At 39.7% G+C, this 25,218-nt stretch overlaps 1 protein-coding gene across 7 annotated transcripts in view; it reads left to right on the top strand.

The window, feature by feature from the left end:
* LOC122552829 (tyrosine-protein phosphatase non-receptor type 14-like) overlaps positions 1-25,218 on the top strand; it is a 272,039-nt gene that overhangs the window by 64,988 nt on the left and 181,833 nt on the right. Inside the window, exon 1 of one of the 7 annotated variants that reach the window (XM_087991329.1) lies at positions 21,215-21,404. The exons of 5 other annotated variants lie outside the window; for them this stretch is intronic. The gene's annotated coding sequence lies outside the window, so the exon portion shown is untranslated. Of the gene's footprint in view, positions 1-21,214; positions 21,405-25,218 lie in introns of those variants that run through there. One more of the 7 variants, XM_087991331.1, reaches the window with a different exon arrangement.

Genomic DNA, 25,218 nt, shown 5'->3' on the forward strand with positions numbered 1-25,218 from the left:
ATTGAAATGTTTGTTTGTTTACTTGATCTGCAACTCTTCAGAGCTGAACTGCATTTGTGAATATGTATATATGCAAAGACATTTTGTAAAGAATAAAGTATATTTTTAAATATAAAAAGCTATGGGTCGAGTGCTAGAAAATCACGTTAGAATAGTTCGGGTTTTTCTTTTGACCGGTGCAGACTCAACAGGCCAAAGGGCCTTTCTCCTGTGCTATAGACCTCTCTGACCCTGTTTTGAACAGGTAGGGTTCAAGTATTGATGCTTGCAGAGCCCCACCAGTCTCAGTCTGCCATGACCCTTTTAGTCTTATGTAAACCTGTGGGAATATTATTCATGGAAAAAAATTCAACCCCAAACATTTTGCAAAACATAGTCTCAAGGAAATCAACATTTACAAAGGAAATTGCAGTCAACAAAAGTGATCATCTGGGGTGTGGGAGAATGTATTGCATATTTCTACAGACCATACTGCCTGAGAACATAATATTTCCAAACTGAAGTTTGTACTACTCCCCTTGTGCAAATGTCATCTTATGTGCAGTGCAAGTTTAAATAAGCATTTGGCTTTTTTCAAACCTGTGCTAATTGTGGCTGGTAACTTAGTAAGATTTGCTGAGGCATGTTAAAGCCATTACTGTAACCAACCACACACATTGCAGAACACCTGTTAGGATAATAATAGATGCACTTTAAAGCTGTTAATTAGGATGGTCCCAGTAAAAGTTGATTTATCTGATCGTTTCAAGGCAATTCAAAATGCAAGACATGTAAACTGTTTTTCAGGAACAGGCCCATGTTGATTCATGAGTGAAAATCAAGAAAATACAGGTTCATGCAAGAACTTGAGCTGAAAAAGTGATTAGTACCATCATAATGTACATACTGAGTTGTGATAAACAAAAACAAATTGCTGGAGAAACTCAATATTTCAGGCAGCATCTGCAGAGAGAAAACAATTAACATTTCAAGTCCAGTGACCCTTTTTCAGAACACTGCTCCTGCAGTTTTATTTTTGTTTTATGATACGACCTGCGCTTTTTAAATTATTGAGTTCAAATTGAGGTTGTACTGGGGCCACGATATTGATGATTAAATTTTATTACTTAAAAAGCTTTGAATAATGGATTGTAAGCAAGCTTTAGTCAGGAAGTGGGGTCAGATGTGAGACCGATCAGTTTTATATGTTAGTTTGAATAGTGAGAATTTAAAAATGTACATCTGCAATATAGCTGTCAGAATCCCTAGAGCTGGCAGACAAAATGTTCTGCCATTATTCAAACTAAATCAGCACTGATGTAAAAATATTTTTATTGCATGTACAGTTATTTGGAGTAAATTGGAGGTTGGTAAATTGAGTGAATAGCAAAGATAAAATAGAGGCCCTATGTCATTGAGTTATATGTATAAAAATAAATTATTGACTTTGATTTCAATTAAATTATTTATCCATAATACAATCAAGACTTCAATGCTAATGCAAGTATCACAGTTTTTTCCCACCACAGTTACATTTCTTCTGATTTTTCTTGCAACTAATCTGAAAATCATATATGGACCCAACTTAACTGGAAGTGGCTCTTCCAAACTAATGCCACTTAATTTTGAAAATCTTGTCTCCATCCTCTTCCGTTTCCCACTAGCTGTCTTTTCTATTGTTACGATGCCCTCCGAGACCATTTTGTTTGTTTTAAAAGATGAATTTCCCAGCAAGTGAAGACAAGATTTCTCTTTTGACAACACTTGTACGATAACTAACAAACTAAAATCAACAAATCCAACATCATTTAACAGGATAGAATTTCCCGAGAGGCTCCTGAATGAGCAAGATGATCGTGAACAGCACTTGAGTGTTTAATTGTTTGGTCTTATGAACTTTCTTGCTGATAGGGATGGGATTTTCACTTGAAGTTGCCCACCCCGACACTTTATGCACAGAGCAATAAATTCCATCACTTGCAAATAGAAAACAAACTTTTCCAAGAATTATACTTGTTTGCTAACATAAAAACAATTTACCATGCTCTTCACAGCAGAAGCTGCTTTCCCAGAATCATTTTATTTTTTCTTACCTTGTCTCAGTGTCCAAAAAGTATTTGTTTCTCTTTGCATCAAGGTGAAAACTGTCACTTGATTTTCAATAAAAAAATCACCTCGATCCATCTATGATAGAATGATCACCATCCTCTCCACATGAAATTCTGCTTTTTCTTACTTAAAAGAAACATTTTAGAGTATACCAGTTTTGTAAAGCCGAACAGTCATAACACCTTACTATCTTCTTTTGCTCTCCCAATCATTATTAATTTTTCGCATTGTGTCTCTGCATCTCCTTCTCCCTGATCTTAGCTTGCCTGCCTATTTATATTACTATATTATTCTAATGTTTTCAGAGCTATGGGTGTGATTTTTATTTTCTCTTTCTTTTCTCCGCCCCTGCCCGGAAAGAGCAAGAGATGTGGCATGATGGACAAATAATTATTGGGTGGCCCAGAGTGATCACCACCTTCTTACACCACCACTCCATTTGAATTCTAGATAAGCCAATCCATGGGCAACCCTCTCAATAAGCCACAATAATCGCCCTTCAGTATTCAATTAATGGCAATTTAGGGACTTCAAAATGTCTCTGGCTCAATTACATGTCTCCCTGGCAGATGAGAGAAGTGGCCTTGTGTCCCAGCAGGTAAACCAGGGTGCCTGCCTGCTGGTTGCGCTTCACTTGCTTCAACCTGAGTGCAATAAGGGCAGAAGGATGGTGACCGAAAGCCACTATCTGCTCTTATGTCCAACCCATCCTCATGATAAAGAGCAAGCTGTTCACTGGCGCAATTGGAGGGGGAAATAAAGCAATGTATTCCCAAAGTGCCCACTTTTTGTGTTAGAAAAGAAAGAAGTATGTCGATGAGTGTTGCTTAGTCGTCTTGGGTTAATGTGGTTGTCATGAAACCTCAGATGTGAGTATGAAGCATGAAGCAATTCTGTGTGTGGATGAGATGAAGTATGCAAATGTAATTGAATTTGTTTGTATGCAGTGAACTGAGCTGGGGCTAAAACTACTGGTGCAAAGATAGGGCAATTGAAGTTGCCTTTTGCCTTGACTACTCATTCGAGATTGTTGAACACCTTTTGTAGTTCTACATCCAAGTCCTTGGGGCACAGTTCCTAGTAATGGCCTGTACAGTTAGCTGCTCCCACTGCTTGATCATGTGAGTGATGAGCCTCTTGGTTTTCTGTGGACCTCCCACCTTCTTTTCAACTTCTCTATCAGACCTCCAGTACAATATCTGAAAACCTTTGGATGAGCTCTGAATGTTGTACCATTTCCAAACTGTTTCCCAATATAGATTAATTCCTGAATGACTCCCATTAGCTATTTCAGCCACACTCTGTCACCCATTTCAGCAGTACAAAGTAACTTCCTAGCATGACATGAAGATATGATTTTGGGCCCTATGCTGTGTGCAGCCAATGAATAGCACATGATATATGTAGAAATCATTATAATGAGCAGCAGTGCAAAGTGGCAGTGTGCCTGTAATTGATTCAATAGATGCAGTTTAATTACAGTATGTTATTTTTGAAGGATGTCCACTTTAATGTTTCTAGTTTTGCTGAAAGTACTGGTGAGCTGGAGCAAGATTGATTACATTTGGAATCCTGAAGAAGGGCATGTGCCCGAAACGTCGAATCTTCTGTCCCCTAGATGCTGCCTGACCTGCTGTGCTGTTCCAGCAATAAAGTTTCAGCTACATTTGGAATCAGAATTGTTACTTTTTAAAAATTTAGTTTGAGGGTGCATTTTTGGAAAGCAAATCTTCGCAGGACTTATACACTTAATGGTAAGGTCCTAGGGAGTGTTGCTGAACAAAGAGATCTTGGAGTACAAGTTCATAGCTCCTTGAAAGTGGAGTCGCAGGTAGATCGGATAGTGAAGAAGGCGTTTTGTATGCTTTCCTTTATTGGTCAGAGTATTGAGTACAGGAGTTGGGAGGTCATGTTGTGGCTGTACAGGGCATTGGTTAGGCCACTGGAATATTGCGTGCAATTCTGGTCACCTTCCTATCGGAAAGATGTTGTGAAACCTGAAAGGGTTCAGAAAAGATTTACAAGGATGTTGCCAGGGTTGAAGGATTTGAGCTGAAGGGAGAGGTTGAATAGGCTAGGGCTGTTTTCCCTGGAGCGTTGAAGGCTGAGGGGTGACCTTATAGAAGTTTATAGAATCATGAGGGGCATGGATAGGATAAATAGACAAAGTCTTTTCCCTGGGGTGGGGGGAGTCCAGAATTAGAGGGCATAGGTTTAGGGTGAGAGGGGGAAGATATCAAAGAGACCTAAGGGCAACCTTTTCACACAGAGGGTGGTACGTGTATGGAATGAGCTGCCAGAGGAAGTGGTGGAGGCTAGTACAATTGCAACATTTAAAAGGCACCTGGATGGGTATATGAATAGGAAGGGACTGGAGGGATATGGGCCAGGTGCTGACAAGTGGGACTAGATTGGGTTGGGATATCTAGACGAGTTGGACCGAAGTTTCTGTTTCCATGCTGTACATCTCTATGACTCTATGAAACACAACTGAAAATGACATGGCATCTGCGTTTAATAGCTTGTATCAAAATTGTGATACCTGCTTTCTGGACCTTTTTTTACATGATCTAATTGAAAATTTACAATATATACAGAGGAACCTTAATTATTCGAATATCGGATTATCCAAAGGGGATCTCTCAAGGTCCTGACAAAAAACATTACGTCAAAGAGCTGTTTCAACCCTGATCGCGTCTTTTGTTTACAGGTAAAGTGATTAAAAACAAACTCAGTTCACTGAAATGCTGCCGAGAACAGTCCTGGACCGACCAGTCACCGTCTCTCACTCTCTCCCTCCACACTTCTTCCCTGGAGTTTTACGCAGGGGTGAACGCTAAACCCCACTTCCCCAGGTAATCTCGCCAACATTTGTCCTGCACAAGGTGGAGGTTGAACCTGTCAAAAAGGGGTGTGTGTGTATGCGTGCGCTATTTGGAGACTTACCCCACAAAGGCAGCAGTGGTCTTACTGTTGGTGAACAGTCCGGCTGTCCGGGGTGGGGGGGGAGGGGTTAGCAGATGGGGTTCGGGTGTTTGGAGGGGATGGGCAGACAGGGCATGGTGTTGGACAGGGTTGGGGGCGGGGGTGGGAGTGGATGGGTTTGTGGGTGGGCAGGCGGGGGCGGGCGGGGTCTGGAGTGGGAACGGGTGGGGTCTTGCGCGCAATGTGCTTTTGCCTAGTCTCCTGAACGGGGAGCAGACTTCACAGAAAACTCCAAGACCCTGAGGAAATCAATTAGTGCCTGCCCATCTCACTCGGATACTTGAGGTTCCTCTATATTGCCAAAGCAATATTATTCCATTGAATATCTGCAGTTTTTTTAATCAATCAATATTTCTTGGCAAGCATTGTATACATTAATCACCTAACTTCTTACCAGCTATAGTCATCCTTGATTTGACTTCATCATTGCGACACTGTTCTGTCTTTATCAATGAATACTCATCACCTTGTTTGCTTAAACATCTGCAGGTATTTTGTGGAATCACAGAATACTTGTCTAGTAATGTGCCATGCTACCGCATAGAACATTGCATATTGTAATGATTTGCTTAGGTTGTGAATTTCCTGTTTTAACTGGTGATGAGATTAAGGAAAGAAAGAAATGGCATGCATTAATACAGCACCTTGCACATCTTAAGCATGTTGCAAAGTGTTTTATATTTTATTATTTTAATATATAATAAAAATATCCCACTGACTACAAGACATCTATTTCATGTTGATTTACGATAAAATATTTGCTGGGGTACTGGAAAATGGCTTGTTCTTCTTTTGAATGTTTCTGTATTATTTTTAGTATATCTCTAAGGGGGCACTCCACTTTGATTCAATGCCCCGTCAATGCATAACTCCTTTTAGTATTCCATAGAACTGTCAACCTAGAATTTAAACTGGTTGATAAAATAACCAGAGACAAAGTGAATGCAATACCTGAGAGTGTGATTGTGGCAGATTCAGTTGCAGCTTTCAAATGGGAATTAGATAATTAACTGTGTCTGAGACATTTCTACGTCTGAGGAAAAGATGGGGGAGTGGGAGAAATGAGTTGCTGTTACAGAGAGCTGGCACAGACACAATCAGCTGAATAGTCTCCTGTTGTGCTGTGTAACCACTCTTATTATATATGTTGAAGTCTTGAAGTAGAGTTTAAATCTATGTTCTCCTTACTCAAGTGAAAGCTGACACGATGTCAACATGATACATTATTCACACACAGACTGGGGCAATTCTGCACATTATAGAAACACCAGAAAGATTACACTAGTGACTGACCATTGTCTGCTGAGCAGTGAACATGTACATGCCTTTCAAGTCAGCCATGGATGCATTTTTGACTCTGGAAATAGTGAAACATTTTTATTGAAACAGTTTATGGTGGAAAATTGGATTCTCAGGACCCTTTTGAATGTGGTTCTGTGGATCAATAAATTAGAGATTTTCATCAATTCAGTCTGCTTTCAAAAGTAATATTGTTCCACAGAAAAGGAAACCAGCCATAAATATTTTTGAATCAATGAACCTGGGCCTCTTGGCTCTGAGGTAAGGATGCTATCAATGTGCTACAAAAACCCTCTCTCAAACCATAAGAATAAATAATGTTATCTGGTGTATCTGTCCAAACTCATTAAGTCTCATTCATCCATCACCTTTTTGATCTTTTACGCATACTGACCATTTGCTTCTGGTCTGGCAATATCTCCATTTTGCTAATCTCATCCTCCAAATTAAATCCCTGTCTTATCTTACTCACTTTAGCCCAAGAATTTCTCCTCCCATCCCCATTCTCAAGTTTTACCTCCTGTATCCCCTGATTTTTATTTCTCCATTTGATACTCATTCGTAAAATCCGTTCCTTTCCCTATACCTCTTCAACTCTTTAGCCACTTTCCTCCTTTTGAGTTGTTTGAGTTGATGGCTGGTGCTTAAATGCAGCTTGGTTCAAGAGAGCAATTTACAAGTATTCAATATTTCCCAAGATTGCATATTAGCAGTCATAGAGCATGGAAACAGACCCTTCAGTCCAAGTGATCCATGCTGACCAGCTTACCCAAACTAATCCCATTTTCCTGCATTTGACCCATATCGTATCTGAAGTTTTCCTAATTATTTTTAAAAATGCATCAATGCTTCAACAATCCTTGACTTTTGAAATATTGTTTTTCCCATTTTAGTCCACAATAAAAAAAAAGAAAAATAAGAAATAATAGTATTTACGCTAAGGAGTGCAAAACTTTTATATTCTTATAGTATAGTGACATCTAGCATGTTCAGAATAGCCTCCCAGCACATACTGTGAGGGTTTCTAGAAGAACTGTGGCCACTTTGGACTCCTGGTACATTGTGGAACAGAACAACACCATGAGTCAAAAGGCACAGGAGGTATCCAATTCAGAACATTCTCGAGCTTCAATGAACAGATTTGTCTTCTATTTTAAAGAGAGGTTCCTTTCTTTCCCTTTTACTAAAATTATTATAATGGAGAAAAAAATACTTGATTCACGATTCATTGGTGCATCACGAAATGAGCATTATTATCCTGTGTTGCAACCATTTAAAGCTTCTGATTTAACCTGTGAACTAGGATAGTAAATGTTTTACAGGCAGATGGTTTACAAAACATTAATTTGTGTGTTAGTTATTCTGAATATTCAGTAACTCTTATGTGTTAAATATTGTTGTGTCCTGTTTTCAAGGATCAGGTGCAGAACCTTAAGTTTGAATATCAAATACCAGAATAATCCTAAGCATGTTAATGTAAAAGATTCCATGCACTCTTTTGAAGCCTTCTGCCTGGTGCCCTGGCCTATATTTATCCCTGAATCAACATTACAAAAACAGATTGGTCGATGGTTAGTGAGTTGCTATTTATTGGAGTGCTGTGTGCAAAATTGATTGTACTTCAAAAATACTTCATTTAATGAAGTGCTTTGAAACCTTTGGTAGTCTTGACCAATGGTGTACAATGCAAGTCTTTTTATTTTTCATTTAATTGTGTTTAGGTATTTCACAGGAGAAATTGAGGATGCAGTGAGGACTGGGTGGCAGAGGACATTTAAAGTATCGGAAGCAAAATAGATCTGGTCAGTGGGAGGAATGCTGCTGTGACCTTGAATTTGGTGACAAATATTAGGAGATAGAAAATCAAATGGAAGAGAAATAAATCCAAGAATAATGCAGATTGACCTTTTTAAAAAAAGTTGGCTGTCTTCCCAGTTTTAGGAATGAGCCTCAAGTTTTTCCATATTTTTGTAACAAGAATCTCAATTTGGTGTGGTTTACATTTTACACAAGTTTCCTGTGGAAAATTTATAGTCATATTTCCCACAGACTTTTTTTTTCTCCCAGACTCAATACTGAGTATAACATTAAAAAACTCTTATGATTCATTCCATTCAATGACCCCAATGCCTTTTCATTGCAAAGCATCAAACTGTTGTACTACATCCATTTCTTCAGATTACATGCAAAGTAACTGAATTTTACCAGAAATTGACTAGGTGTCAATTTTGGTGAGTTTTCATAGAATCATTGAATCGTTAGTGTGGAAACAGGCCATTTGGCCTAACAAGTCCACATCGACCCTCCGAAGAGTAATCTACTCCGACCCATTCCCCTACTCTTACCCAAATTAATGCGTGTAACCAACACATTCCTGAACACTCTGGGCAATCCACGTAACCTGCACATCTTTGAACACCGGGATGAAACTGGAGCACCTGGAGGAAACCCATACACACATGGGGAGAATGTGCAAACACCACACAGACAATCACCTGAGGCTGGAATCGAACCCGAGTCCCTGGCGCTGTGAGGCAGCAGTGCTAACCACTGAGCTAGTGTGCCACCATGGAGGAATTTTTGAGTCCTAGTGAGTTTTCTTGTAGTCTCTTCCGAAACCCACCTCATGGCCTATGCACCACAACCCTCTGGCACCCTGTTTGTTGTGTCCACCCTTTTGTCATGGGCAGAAGTTCTTGCCACTGACAGGATCTCTGGGGATTCCTGCCGCCTGTGCACAGTCAAGCATTGCCATTCCAGAGCTGTCGTGCACTGTTCATTTGTATTGCTCCAAACATGTTGGAGGAGGGAAATTGGCGTAACGTTTGCCAACAGGGATTTGAAGGTCCTGGTGAATGATTTAATACAGAGGAGAACCATCCTTTTTCCACAAATACAGGAGACACTACCAGCCTGGGCTGAGGCATTCATTTAGGTCAGTGATGTTTCCCTGAGCTGGACGAATGCCCAGCGAGACAGGCAGAAGATCTGTAATCATCTCTGCTGTGCAGAAATAAGTGCCACCATCCTATTTCTGCTACTTCACAGTCACTTCACCTCTCCTGCTGTGTACATTTCCCACAAAGGCTCACAAGATTGTATTCAACATATTCCCTTGTTCGCTCTGATCCATCCAGTTACCCCACAACACTAATCCTACCTGCACTCCATGGTGCCCATTTACTCACTTACCACTTTTGTCCCATCTGCACCTAACAGCTGTGCCAGACACTTCCACCTCACTCATTCCCTCTTTTTGTCTTATTCTGGAAAAGAAGGGCCACAACAGAGCACAAAGAACCAAAACATGTGACAGGTGCCCAGCATTTTGCTCCTCTTCTCCTAAGAGGAGAGCAACCTGACCCTAAGCACGCCAAGTAACTGAATGACCATGTCCAACAAAATGGATTGTTATCAGAAACGACCCCCGACTTTGTATTGGGATCCCCATGACTGAAGAATGTCTCCCTTGACTTGACTGAACTGCTGTGCTCTTCCAGCACCACTAATCCAGAATCTGGTTTCCAGCATGTGCAGTCATTGTTTTTACCACCTTGAAGACTACTTGCCTTAGTCCTTGATGCATGACCATTTGGTTGATACATGTGCATGGTGCAGGTATGAGATCATCAGGTGTGAGGCACTTGTGTCTGTTGTACGTGGTGCAGGTCTGGCCCATTCGTCCCGAGCTGCTCCATGACGCAGGACTCCATGCTTATGGTCTGTTCCCGAGGACATACACCGAGACAGACATCAACTGCACCTGGTGAAACATCAACTTGGTGAAAAGCACGCTTTGGTCTGCCCAAAACTTGTTAGTCTTCCAGAACAGGGAATTCACCTTGACCAAGTGTTGCAGACTGGCACATTCCAAGGTCCATGACTATGTGCTGTTGGATACACTAAAGCTTTGGGCATTGCTGGCAAGGCGCAGTGGACAAAGACCACGGTCTGATGTCTTCCTGCTTAAGTTAATCGGGAGTCTGTGTTCTGCTATCAGACCCTCCTAGTGCCTAAGTGCATGTAAATATAATCTTGTGCATGTAAGAGATGTCTTTTGTTTTCTCTGGTTGAGTGAAACTGAAATGTTTGTTTGTATACTTGATTTTCTACTGTACAGAACCAAATTGCATTTTTGACAATGGATATTCAAAGAGACTTATGAGTAAAGCATATTTCTGAAATTTAAAAAGGTATGAGATTGATGTAATGCAACAATGTATAGCAACATGTGCACTCCTTGACTTGCTACTGACAACTATGTGTAAGCTGCCTGAATTTGTGTTTGTGCTAAGAGGCAAGTCAACACAAGTACCATGGACCTTTTTAAGCTCTAGTTGAGGGGCAAAATGGCAAAGCAAAGCAAGGACGCTGTAAACATCCAATTAGGTGCAAAATGTGTGAAAGTGAAGAGAGCATTGTAAGGGATGCTCAAATCCTTAAATTGGTGCTTATCCCTGGAAACAAAGTGTCTTGGGAGCAGCATTTCAATGTAAGCTGCCTATGTGCTCCAAAATGCAATGTTGAAGTGCAGAATTATGTTGTTTGTGAATCAGAGATGTATGTTGAGGCTGTTACATATCCAGTGCCACTGTATGTGGATGGGAGTGCTTGTGGTTGCTGCTTATGGAGAGTGTCCTGAGATGTTAGTAACTGGTATCAAGATGGAGAGTTGGAATGGCCAGGTTGTCACTCCGATTGTCATGTTTGAATTGCCACCTAGTCCTAGCTGGAGGATAAGAAATTATGTGTAAATGAGATGAGATTAATTTATAGTAAGACATGTAAAGAGGCCTCTCTCCATTCTGTAGTGAGATTCTCACCTCGGTATTCAACACCTGGTTGGCAAATAGAACATTTTGCTCTTGATGGCAAGAAACTCCCTACTGCTGATTTTTTTCCCCATTTTCTTGCAAATCCCATGTTATTCAGAACCTAGGAAAACTCCATCCAGGAACATCAGTTTATGCAGTATTCAAAAATTAAATCTCCATCCGCTGCTTTATTCTTCTGTCAAAGTAGATAAACTATCTGCTAATAGTACACAATTGAAATTTGACATGTCATCTTGCCATGATGATGCTTGTCCATGAATATCAACTGCTTCTTTATTTATGAACCTCTTTTCAGGCCTACACACATTCACTGCACTTTAAACTCTAAATCATTCTGATTCCCAATTCTTGTGCATCTCCCCATTGGTGATTCTATTGTCAATGGCTGAGGCCTCACTGACTTTCTTTTACTACTTCTTTTTATTCTTTAAGCTCTTTTTCCTGAAAGGGAATGTCTCACGCATCCTCCTGATTTTTTTTGGCAAACACACCAACATATTGCCTGTGTCATCAATAAAAATGAGTTAACAAGGCAGGGACAGTGTAACAATAACAAAACAGGAGGATAGAGAACTGTTCTTTGGATCAATTTTTTTTCAATGTGCTTGTTTGCAACAAAAATGCATATTATTGCTTTTTCACGCAAATGGCTGTCAGTGCCTTTTTATGAAGAGAAACTTGGAGTGGAACAGGATTGCATGTGCTTTTAGCACAAAGGCTTGCATTTTCACCTTTGAAACAGGTAGTGGGAGTTGAGAAAATTCCATGCCAGATTAACAAATGTAGTGTATTGATTCGTAATAAGGTGTTACTTTCATCTGTATCATTCTCTCATGAACGTCAGCATAGAATGTCTGTTTATCCTTATGCTCTCATAATCATTTTTAACAAGGCATTCTTGAAGTTAGGATTTTTAAACACACTAAACTGTAGCCAGACTTTAGTGAGTCATGATTACATCAACTTAATGAATATTTTGTTGTGTAGATGGAGCTAAATGACATGCCTATACTTGACACGTTTGAATTCTTTTATGAAATTTTTAAAAAGTTATTTGTGGTTAAAGTATTGTGTACTTTTTTTTATTCATATCTGTTTTGGTTTTAATTGTGTTGCAATCTTTATTTTAGTTAAAAACATTTCTCGTCATTCAAAAGGAAATGGCCAGTTTCTGGTTGTCTTTTTTTTTGTGAACTAAAGGCTGGATGGTAACCTTCCCTTGAAGACAAGGGGATTGTAAAGTCCAGTGGGATGTCTTCTTGCCATCTATCTTCCCACTCTCTGTCTGATGTTTTACACAAGGCATGAGCGTCAGCCCATTCTTGGACCTATAGAAGCCATTAAGCAGCCAGTTCCAATTGCAGGTCTCATCCTACTGCTGTGAGTCTCTTTTCTTTCATTGGGAGAGCCCACTTCATCGTTTTAGTCACACTAAATGATTCCAGTGATGGTGGGGATGGGATTTGTTCTACAGTGCCCCTGGGGCCTCTTCTGATGCAGGCCCCTCACCCCACATCACTGACACACTAATTCTGTTCTTAACAGGGTTCTTAGGTATTGTGGGCCTACATCCGGTCCTAGCATTGGTCAGCACTCCTCCCAGGATAGGATCATTAAATTGTGGTAGGGCTGGCTTCAGAATGGTAGATGACAACTCCAACTCTCATACACACTTAGCTATTGGGATGAAGACTGTAGTGCCCCATAATACTCAGCTTTGAGTCTAAAATTGCAGTCAGAAGATATTGGAGTGAAATTGAAAATGGGCTAGAATAAACCTAGAGAATGGAGTTGGGGGATAGTAGTACAATACAATCAACATCCAGTTTTACCACAGTCACTGGCACCAACTGGCTATCAGATTGTAAAAGAGATGAATGTGATATCTTGTTTCATATTCCTGCTAATGCCCAGTTTCACCCTGATTTTATAGTTTATTTTAAATAGTACTTTAGATAAACTTTGAGAATTTAATAATTTTAGTTTTAACTTGTTAGTGATATTTATGTTTATACTTTTAAAAGAAAGGTATTCTTTACTCACTTCAGATAATGCTGTTTATATAGAATTGTAAGTTTTCTCCCTGTGAAAGTAGTAAATTTCCTGACATTGTAGAGTGCTGTAATAGTTTTGTATTTCTTTGCTTTGTTCTTATGTCTTCATTTTCTTTGTAATTTTCTTCACTTCTCTTTGTTTGGATATGGTTTGAGCTGAATGGTGGGAAGTCATTTGTCAGATGATGAGAGGTACAGCCAACTTTGATGTCCATGCACATGTCATCAGAATTGGTAATCTTCCTGATTTTTGTTTTTCTTCCTCATGGACCTTGGCCAGATGAAACCACTTATTTTAGCACAGGTTAGGGATGGCAGCAATGTTTTCCCAAGTCTATAGGCATAGTTTCTGTAAATTTAGCTCGGCCTCTCTATTATATTCATAAGCAGAATAATACCCTTCTCAACGTTGAATGGGTCGCCATCCTGTCACTTTTAATGATTCTTTTAAATGTGAATTACACTTATTACAAACCTATTGATCTGAATAATAGTGCCATACCACAATGGTGTGGGCATTCAAGTGAGAATGGGCAGCCCACGTTTTGGTACGGTTTGTTTTTAGAAGGACAAGAAGAAAGCAGATACAGTACTATAATTTGGAGGATTGTTCTTTGCACATCATGGGTAAGACCTCCTCTCTCCTTCCTTCCCACCTGCCTGGTCTCCAAAGCCTACTCTCCCACCCCCTTCCCTAACATGACCAAACGTTCCTTACCCACTTCACGTGGGACTGTTTGAATTTCTGTCATCACCACTAATGATCTCTTGAAGACTGACTGACTGTTGCTTAACTTTAAGTTTGCTCCCCTTGCCCTGGGATCTTCAGTTCAGAGGATTTTTTTTTCAATATCTAGTCAAATCTCTTGCTGATTTTATATACCTCAGTTAGATCTTGCCTTAATTATCTAAACTCAAGAGAATATCAGAGAGTGGGTGGAGAAATCGATTAGCAAGAACATTAGTATGAAGAAACTGTTAATGGATAAACAAGGTGAACCTTTTGTTGGTTGATTGGGTTAATAATTCTTTCTGTAACAGTGTATGCTGGTAAAATGTAAACAGATCAAAATTATTTAGTTTTTCTTACAATGTTCTGCTTCAGGACTTTAATTTATGTTTTGATTAAACAAATCTTTTGAATAAATATGACAGGCATACATTAACTGTGTGTAGATTATGCAGTATACTGCTATGTATGTCTCCTAATGGTAGTGATGCAGAGGCTTCTTTTATCATGTCCCTCATAAGATTTACCATCTTCACTATGACAAAATATTACACAAAAAGTAATTTTAAAAAAAAAAAGTTTAATCTGACTAGTGCACCATGGAAACTTTGTTTTATTAGTTAATAAGGTGTGTTGTTATTAACCTTTTGCAGAGATTAGGAACTTGTGCAAAAGATTGCAAGCTTAATTATAGACTCAGATTTTTCAGTTTTTTGCATCACCAATTATTCCTGAAGGAATAAGCCATGTATATGTTTACCAGAATAACATGATTAGAAATGTAAACGCTAATCTGATGGTTTTATAAAGTGATTAAATAATCTGACAATTTTTATTACCATCTGCAATTGTTGGGTTTCACACAATTTACTCTCAGGGCCGTAAACAGCTATCATCTCCATTGCACCCACAAGAGCTCAGGAATGGAAGTGGTTAAGAAATGGCGATCTATCAAAATTTGAAACTTGTCAAATATATTGGAATGCGATTAATCTAAAATTCTTGCTTTATTAACTGGCTGCAGTTGAGTTTGTTTTCCTAATAGACTTTGCAAGCATTAAAGTAATTATTAGTTGTCTCACTGTCTGCTTAAATAAGGCAAGTTTCTTTTGGAAACTGAGCAATAATCTAAGTGACATGTACTGCCTTCGAATTTTTCTTGATGTGTCTCAGTACACTCTGCACCACCACCACCAATGTACAAGCTATTTAAGTGCCAAGAATCTGGGATATTTTACAGGGTAGGCTTTAAAAGCAGAACCCTTCAATTATTTTTTTTTCTCTTCTACATGTAGTATTATCAATTGTGAAGCTTTTGAAGTGATATTCAAAGTAATTACACCCTCATAAGGTTTTGTGTTATTCTTCACGTCCATCTAACAGAAAGATGGTCAAACAGTCTATTTCAAAGCCCATATTACGTCTATTACTGAGTCACCAAAGTGTGAAGTTCCATAGAGTGTCTTCTAAACTCTTTTTGGTTCGATGAGCAAGAATGCAACTTGCGAGAAATTGCACAAATGAATCTATATTCATATACCCTGTAGGGTAATGTGGTCAACTACATTGCTGTGCTTGTGTTTAGTTTGTTTTAAAAATCCTAAGCACCTCCAGTAGTGAATCTGTATGTGTCATGTAACTGAACCTTTCAGACCAACAGCGTTCTGAGTTGGTTCCCATATGAATTGGTTGAAGGAAAATCACACCCAATTCTTTTTTTCCTCTGAGGGTTGTGCCAAGATCCCTGATGGAAAATGTGTGAACCCTAATTGAACGCAAGTTGATTACGTGAGATCCATTCATCCCCTGCACATTTGTAGGGGTTCAAACTCTGATTTAAGGTACTCCTGAAGTCTTGCTTACTTGACATTCTGACCATGTGACATATGATTATATGGAGGTTGGGTCTCTTGCAGTTGAATATCTTCAATAGGGGATTTGTGGTATCATATAGAACATAGAACATAGAACATAGAAGAATACAGCGCAGTACAGGCCCTTGGGCCCTCGATGTTGCGCCGATCCAAGCCCACCTAAACTACACTAACCCACTATCCTCCATATACCTATCCAATGCCCTCTTAAATGCCCATAAAGAGGGAGAGTCCACCACTGTTACTGGCAGGGCATTCCATGAACTAACGACTCGCTGAGTGAAGAACCTACCCCTAACATCAGTCCTATATCTACCCCCCCTTAATTTAAAGCTATGCCCCCTTGTAATACCCGACTCAATACGCGGGAAAAGGTTCATACTGTCGACCCTATCTAACCCCCTAATCATCTTGTACACCTCAATCAAGTCACCCCTAAACCTTCTTTTCTCTAGTGAAAACAGCCCCAAGTGCCTCAGTCTTTCCTCATACGGTTTTCCTTCCATACCAGGCAACATCCTGGTAAACCTCCTCTGCACCCGTTCCAATGCCTCCACATCCTTCCTATAGTATGGCGACCAAAACTGCACACAATATTCCAGATGCGGCCGTACCAGAGTCTTATACAACTGCATCATGACCTCAGGACTCCGGAACTCAATTCCTCTACCAATAAAAGCCAGTACGCCATATGCCTTCCTCACCGCACTATTTACCTGGGTGGCAACTTTCAGAGATCTGTGTACATGGACACCAAGATCCCTCTGCTCATCCACACTACCAAGTATCCGACCATTAGCCCAGTACCCCATCTTTTTGTTATTCTTCCCAAAGTGAATCACCTCGCACTTAGCTACATTGAATTCCATCTGCCACCTTTCTGCCCAGCTCTGCAGCTTCTCTATATCCTGCTGTAACCTGCCACATGCTTCCTCACTGTCAACAACTCCTCCGACTTTCGTATCATCCGCAAACTTGCTCACCCAACCTTCTAACCCCTCTTCCAGGTCATTTATAAAAATGACAAACAGCAATGGTCCCAAAACAGATCCTTGCGGAACACCGCTAGTGACGGCACTCCATGAAGAAACTTTGCCATCAACTACTACCCTCTGTCTTCTTCCATCCAGCCAATTCCTAATCCAAACCTCTAACTCACCCTCAATGCCATATCTCCGTATTTTCTGCAGTAGCCTACCATGGGGAACCTTATCAAACGCCTTACTAAAATCCATATATACCACATCTACCGCTTTCCCCTCATCAACCTCCTTCGTCACCTTTTCAAAGAATTCAATAAGGTTTGTGAGACACGACTTGCCCTTCACAAAACCATGCTGACTATCCTTGATCACATTATTCCTATCCAGATGTGCATAAATCCTATCCCTTACAATTCTCTCTAAGACTTTGCCCACAACAGAAGTGAGACTCACCGGCCTATAGTTACTAGGGCTATCCCTACTCCCCTTTTTGAACAAGGGAACCACATTTGCTATCCTCCAGTCTTCTGGGACTACTCCTGTAGACAAAGAGGACATAAAAATCAAGGCCAATGGCTCTGCAATCTCCTCCCTTGCTTCCCAGAGAATCCTAGGATAAATGCCATCAGGCCCAGGGGACTTATCTATTTTCACCTTTTCCAGGATTTCCAACACCTCTTCTCTACATACCTCAAAGCCATCCATTCTACTTATTTGTGCCTCAGTATTCTCATCGACAACAATGCCCTGTTCCTGAGTGAATACTGAAGAAAAGTATTCATTCAGTGTCTCCCCAATCTCTTCCGCCTCCACACGCAACTTCCCCCTACTATCCTTGACTGGACCTATTCCTACCCTAGTCATTCTTTTATTCCTAACATACCTATAGAAAGCCTTAGGGTTTTCCCTAATCCTATCTACTAAGGACCTTTCATGTCCCCTCCTTGCTGCTTTTAGCTCTCTCTTCAGGTCCTTCCTGGCTACCCTATAACTCTCAATCGCCCCAATTGAACCTTCACGTCTCATCTTGAGATAGGCCGCCCTCTTCCATTTAACAAGGGATTCCAATTCCTTATTAAACCACGGCTCCCTCGCACGACCCTTTCCTTCCTGCCTGACAGGTACATAATTATCAAGGACACTCAATAGTTGCCCCTTGAACAAGTTCCACATATCATTTACACTCTTGCCTTGGAGTCTACTTTTCCAAGCCACACATCCTAAGTCATGCCTCACCGCATCATAATTTCCCTTACCCCAGCTATAATTCTTGCCCTGTAGTACACACTTATCCCTCTCCATCACGAGTGTAAAAATCACCGAATTATGGTCACTATCCCCAAAGTGCTCACCTACCTCTAATTCTAACACCTGGCCTGGTTCGTTACCCAGAACCAAATCCAGTATGGCCTCACCTCTTGTTGGCCTGTCTACATATTGTGTCAGGAAACTCTCCTGCACACATTGAACAAACACTGACCCATCTAACGAACTTGAGCTATAGCTTTCCCAATCAATATCAGGAAAGTTAAAGTCCCCCATAACAACCACCCTATTACTGTCACTCATCTCCTGAATCACCTTCCCAATCCTTTCTTCAATGATTCTAGGACTATTAGGAGGCCTGTAAAAGACTCCTAACAGGGTGACCTCACCTTTCCTATTCCTAACCTCAGCCCAAACTACCTCAGATGGCAAGTCCTCATCCATCGTCCTTTCCACCGCTGTAATACTATCTTTGACAAGCAATGCCACACCTCCCCCTCTTTTACCCCCACCTCTGACCCTACTAAAACATTTAAATCCCGGAACCTGCAACAGCCAATCCTGTCCCTGTTCTAGCCATGTCTCCGTAATAGCCACAACATCGAAGTCCCAGGTACCAACCAACGCTGCAAGTTCACCTACCTTATTTCGTATACTTCTTGCATTGAAGTATACACACTTCAAGCCACTTCCCTGTTTACAGGCACCCTCCTTGGAAATTGATGCCATGTTCCTCACCTCCCTACACTCCAGGCCCTGCACCCTGAAGCTACAATCTGGGTTCCCATGCCCCTGCCGAGTTAGTTTAAACCCCCCCCAAGAGCACTAGCAAACCTCCCCCCAAGGATACTGGTTCCCCTCAGGTTCAGGTGTAGACCATCCTGTTTATAGAGGTCCCATCGTCCCCAGAAAGAACCCCAGTTATCCAAAAACTGGAACCCCTCCCTCCTGCACCATCCCTGAAGCCACGCATTTAATTGTTCTCTCTCCCTATTCCTCAAATCTCTATCACGTGGCACGGGTAACAAACCAGAGACAACAACTCTGTTTGTTCTAACTCCAAGCTTCCAACCTAGCTCCCTGAAAGCCTGTGTGAGAAATTTCAAGAACCCAGGAAGCAGGCAAAGTAGAGGAAGGCAGGATAAGAGATGGGGTGGGGAAGGTTTGAATCTTTTTTTTTGTACAGGCCTTCCATTCCACAACTTCTTCCAGCAAGATGAATGAAACCAGTAGGTGCATGGAACACTACATTATCCCCATGCTCACACACCATTTTGACTTTCACTGGATCAAAATCTTGAAATTTCCTCCCTCATATCTCTCTAGATGTTTCTACACAACCTCCACTGCAGCAGTTGAAGAAAGCTCACCATGACCACCTTGAGGGCAGTTAGGGATGGGCAATAAATACTAATCTTGCCAGCAATGCTCACATCCCAGAAACACAAAAAGTCAATAATGACTTACCAAAATTCTGCCCCTAACCAAGACTAATATTGGTAACACACAGATTTCGCCAAAAGTAGTAAAATAACTCAGCCATATGTAAATGGTAATCTTAGGTGTAAAACATTGATATTCTACCTGTAACTCATAATGCTGAAACTTGGTAGTATTTATTTTGGAACTACTGTCACATTGGTCTGCACTATCCAAAGCACACTTAGGCTCCCAAGAGTGCTGCATTTTCAAGGGTCCGATCTCTCTTTCTTTATCCTTAGAAGTCTAGTTTGGGTTCAGGTTTTGTGTGAAGGTGATGAAGCTAAATTGGGAGCTTTAGTTGGGGTCCCTTCACATGTTCGGTCTACTATCACATGTAAAAGTGAATTGAGCCAGAGATTGCACAAGGAATCAGTGAGTTAAGTGTTGGGGGAACCTACCAAAAAATATATCATCCTAAACTCAGACCAGTATTAACAATTCCAAAACACTCCCAAGGTCACACTTGATAATCAAAATATATTATATATAATGAAGACAATTAAAAAATGGAGGGTGGGGGGGGGGGGGGGTAGGGGTGATGGGTGGGGGGAGGAAGGAAGGAAGGATGCCTTCTGAAGAAGTTATGTCCAGATAGCTGTTGTTTCTGGAATCATCTTGGAAGTGGAGTCAATTTTCTCAAGTAAAGGTGTAGCAAATTGGCACAGTATTTTTTTCTGAGTCTTGTGTAAAATGCCTGGTTTCATATCGGAAAGTATCCCACCTGTCTTGACTTGATTGACGACCTACCATATAAAGAAAATATTTTTCCTCTAAAGAATTTTGATGAAGAAATATATGATTAGAGAAAATAACCTTATGCATTGTTGTATTCCCTAAAAAAGATGTAAAATGTTCAGAGACAACATCCTCGACAGGGCCTCCGTGTCATATGCTGTAAAAGATTTGGTGCTGCAGAGAAATCAGCTACTTTGGTGGTTTTTAAACTATTACATGCAAAATATTTGCACACTTTCATTTCTCAATGAAAAGAAGGAAAATTGAAAGTGCAATTGTGGTGCTGCATAGAAGAGGGGGGAGGATAGAATTGTATTTTTAGAAGCCACTATTAATATACAAATGCCAAATTATTGTATTAATTCAATGTTATGGCAGGGAAAATGTCACTTTCCTCATGAGAGGAGAAAAGTATGAGGAAACATCACTTTGGAGGAGGGGATGACTTTTGGAGAATGTAATTGATGAGATGTGTCTGGAAACATAGGAAATTGAAGTACCTTCCACTTTGTTGAAACTTCAGAAACTATAGTTCCTCCAGGTGGTTAGATATCGGACCCGTTCTTTTTGTGGTATCATATGAATGAAAGTTGCACACAGCACAAATATCACTGAATGTTTACATTTGGTCTCACCGGTTGCTTTTCCAAATTGTCTGTTGCAGGATGACACATTACCTTTAGTTGCTGTTCTGTTTGTTTTGACTGAAGTGGAATGCTGGACTGTATCCAGAGCAGCATTCCATTAACAGAAGGTACAACAAGAACAGGCACGACACCTGAAACTGGATCGTTTTTCCCCCTAGGAGAGAGAAATTGTAAAACTGCTCATTGCAGAGACATACAGTAACAGGCATAAGTTAACTGCAACTAGCCATGGACAAAGTTGTGCTACTGGTGTTATTCGATTAGACTGTTACTTCCTGGCTAAATCTCTGCATACCGATTGGTGTTAACGTTTTTAAGGAGCCAGCTATGCTGTAGCTTTGAGGAGTTTCCTGTGGAATAACATAATTGCGTTGCTCAGGCAGTTGCTCGCAAGGTGAGAGGTTGCCAATCCACACCCCTGAGAAGGTATTGAAATTGTTTGCTACAGAATCTCTGTATTGACATCAGTTTACTAGCATTGCGATCTGCCACAGCATGTGAGGTCCAAGTGCATGAACAGAATTGTTGATTTCTTTGCGGCATGTATTTTACTTCTGATTTATGTTTTGCATACAAACAGAATTACTTTTGAAGTAACGACATAAATACTTTGTGCAACAGATCAGAATTAAAGCACTGTAATAAAAAGGCAGATTCCAAACAGAAGGAATCATGTAAATTGCAGCTGCATATACATGTATGTATATTCACTTTTTTGTTTTATTAAAAATCACAAAAGTGTAAGATCTTTGTCTACAGTGTTACTTCAACCTTTCTATTAGAAATATTTTACTTTCTATGGTTGTGGTATAAGTACAGAAATTACATGCACTATCGAGTACTAATTGGGAGATTACAATTTGATTTATGTATTTGTTTAGAGGAGTTATTGAAAATTATAACTGTCATGCAGACTATTTATTTTAATGCTCTGGATATTCTGCTTTGTATGATATAGTTGCCTGTACCACTGTAATAGAGCATTATGTGCACCAGCAGAGAGATTCTGAAAAATTGTAACACAGATGATTCAAGCCATTATTTACAAGACACAAATGTCTTGACATCCTCTGCATTGGTCTGGTCTGAATCTTGATGAAACAGTGTAACATTGATTTTCTGAGCTCTGCTCCTTGATATATTTAATGTCCAATTTGCTGAATTAACTTTGAAAATTAATTCTTCGGATGTTGCTGGCAAGGAAGAGGATAGAGCCAAAGGTGGCATTGTAGAATTAGTCGTAAATTTCAAACCAATTAAAGATGGTAAGTCTCTTTCCATAAAGGACCTTTATTAACTGGTTGGCTTTTTACTGTATTTCGATCTCCCTTTCTACATTTTGTTTTCACTGAATGCAAATTCTAATATTCCTATCATGGAATTTGAACATTCACTCGTTTTTCAGATTTTTAGGCTAGAGTTCTGGGTTATTAATGACTTTGATTGCTACTGCCACTTAGACCAAACTATAACTATGACCTGTCAGTTGGGTGACTTATGGTTCCAGGTTTGCTTTCGCTTAAACAAATATCTTTTTATTGAACTTTCCCAATTTATTTGACTGATTCAAAATAACAATGGCTTTCGACATTTTAAATGCTGGCTGAAATGCTTCTTACATCGGAATGTAGGAGCAGGCCATTCAGCCTGTTGGGCCAGCACCACCATTCAGTTAGATTGTGGTTGAACATTACTTGGATGGAATTTAAATTTTTGATAGCTATTTATTGCTTCTGTACATTCACCAATCTCTTGTTTCTTTAACAATATTGGCCACTAATTTAAAATATTTATCTTTTTGAAGAGTTAGGATGACCGTTTGAGACAGTTTCATCTGCTCTGAATCCAAAGACTGTCTGAAAAATTAGTTCAGAAAACATTTAGTTAATAGATCTTTGGATTGAGTTTTCAATATATTTCTCCAGTAAAACACAGCTTTATGTGAATTTCCAATCACCATTTGAGAACAATTACAACATAGATGCCTTTAGTTAGCACAATTGCCTGTCATTTGTGTTGCTTATATTGTATGCAGACGATGCATTCCTCTTAAGTTAGAAAACAAAATAAATAACAGATTTGTGGAAATTTAACTTGCCAAAAATGCATGATAAAAAGTGAAAGAATGTCTGTTCATATGATCAAAATCAGGATTGATAGACGTTGCTGCCTTATTGGGGTTCTCCATCAAACATTGACATAAATCTGCCAAGGTGCTTAACTACATAATGGTGCTTGGTGTGAAATGCAGTTTCTGATCAGGACTTGCACATGTGTAGGAAGGGGCAACAGTCTTTACAGCTGTTATTGATTAAATTCGTTATTTTTAAAGGTCAATATAGCCTCCAACTTCTGAGTTACTGGCTGCTGAAGAAAGCTCATCTTGTGTGAGACATTGAAAACTATAACCAAGTACTTCCTGCATAATTACATTGGTTTTCCCTGATGACTGCTATGTCAACTGCAATTTTTATAATTGGCTTCCTCCAGACGCAGGCAGGGATCCGTAATTACTTATGAAGTTTGGTCCTAAGATGTCATTTGGCCATCACAAAGTAGCACGAGTTCTGCCCAAGTCTCCAATCCGCTATTAAAACTGAGACTGTGGCGAGTGTGTAGGGCTTGTGTACTGTGCATCTGCTGAGATCTAGAGAGAAAAAAAATGGTGGTGCATTACCACTTGAAAATAGGCTCTTGAAATGAGTAGCTCGCCAACATTGCAGAATATAATTGGTGGGCAGCCCATTCCTGATAGAATCGCTTTGAAATCGCATCAGGCTTAGTCCAGTGGTTACAATGTTGAAGGATTTGTTTTGCATGCCCAATTTCTACTCAAACTTAACACTATCTTTTGTGAAATGCTGCACAAGATTCTATGCACGTCTCCAAATTGATCAGAAAGAATGTAGCCTAAATATTTTATTTTCTCTTTCTAATCTCCTTTAAAAAGTTTGACTGGTATCCTATCATTGTTTTTTTCCACATCCATGTTCTTTGGACAAGCCATCTGTTCTCCACCGAAATATTTTTAATAAGTGCGGATGCTTGTGCTGTTTGAGTACTCTGAATTGACAACACAATTTTATATAGTACATTGCAGAGTGCTTGGTTCCAAGTTTGAAATTCCTAGGTGTCTAATGTGCCAACGGCAATGGAAAAGAAAACCTGTTCTGGGTGTGTTAGAACCAAACCTTCATATTTGAATGAATTGTAGACAAACAAAAAAAAAATCTATGTCTTGATGGCAGTGGATTGAAAGCATTTTTAATTTGCTGTGCTGATAAAAATTCTGGAGCATCTCAGCAAAATGTACCTCAAATTTTAAGTGAAAGTATTTGTTGTGTCATGTTCTAACTAAATGTGATGGTTATATAATATGTACAGATGCTCATTAGAGCTCATGTTAGAACATAGTTACATCGTACATACTATGCAGTGAAAGATTCTGTTCACAAAAACCTTTCTGAAGAGGCTGCATTTTATAGTGTTCAGCTGGGGTAATAAGATTTTTTTTAAAGTGTGTGTGTATACAGGTATTTAATCTGAAGATGCTTCTCTGTTCAGAGGGAGTAAGGCAAAATATCCCTTGGATAGGTAATTACAATGCTAGTGAGTTAAGTATTAATACATTTTTCTAGACAATATTTGTAGGGGTTTTTGTGGAATACTTGAAGTAAGGGAGCTAGAGTTTTTCTTGTTGACAAATGCCTAAATTACAATCTGTCCTGTGAAAAATCTGCCTTTGAGTAATGTCAATGTGCTATGGAACTTAGTAGTTCATATATTCAGACTGTGTACCATTGTAACTACTTGTTCAACAATGAACATAATCTCAGCTCCAAAACTAAGTATTTCAGAGATCAAAGCCTTTGATTTAAATGTATTGGAGGAATGCATAGGTATAATGAACGATTCCACAGTTAAATTTATTCTCAACATTTTTACTGGTATATCACAGTTGCTACATAGGAGGAGACCATTCAGCCTATCAAGTCTGCGCCAACTCTTCAAATGAGATTCTCACTTAGTGCCATTGCTTACATTATTCTTCCTGTAATCTTCAAATTTCTTGAATGCATCAATTGAACATGCTTGGATAGTACCATCCAGATACTCACACACAGTACCTCTTGCATTTTTCAACCATTACTTTAAATATGTACCCTCTGTTTCTTAATAATTTCATGAGTGGGAACATTCTTTCCCTAGTTACTGTGACTAAATTGCTCCTAAGTTTGAA

Source organism: Chiloscyllium plagiosum, unplaced genomic scaffold, assembly GCF_037043375.1.
Source record: "Chiloscyllium plagiosum isolate Xiang-an unplaced genomic scaffold, Cpla_swu_hap1 HiC_scaffold_10, whole genome shotgun sequence".
Classification (NCBI taxonomy): domain Eukaryota; kingdom Metazoa; phylum Chordata; class Chondrichthyes; order Orectolobiformes; family Hemiscylliidae; genus Chiloscyllium; species Chiloscyllium plagiosum.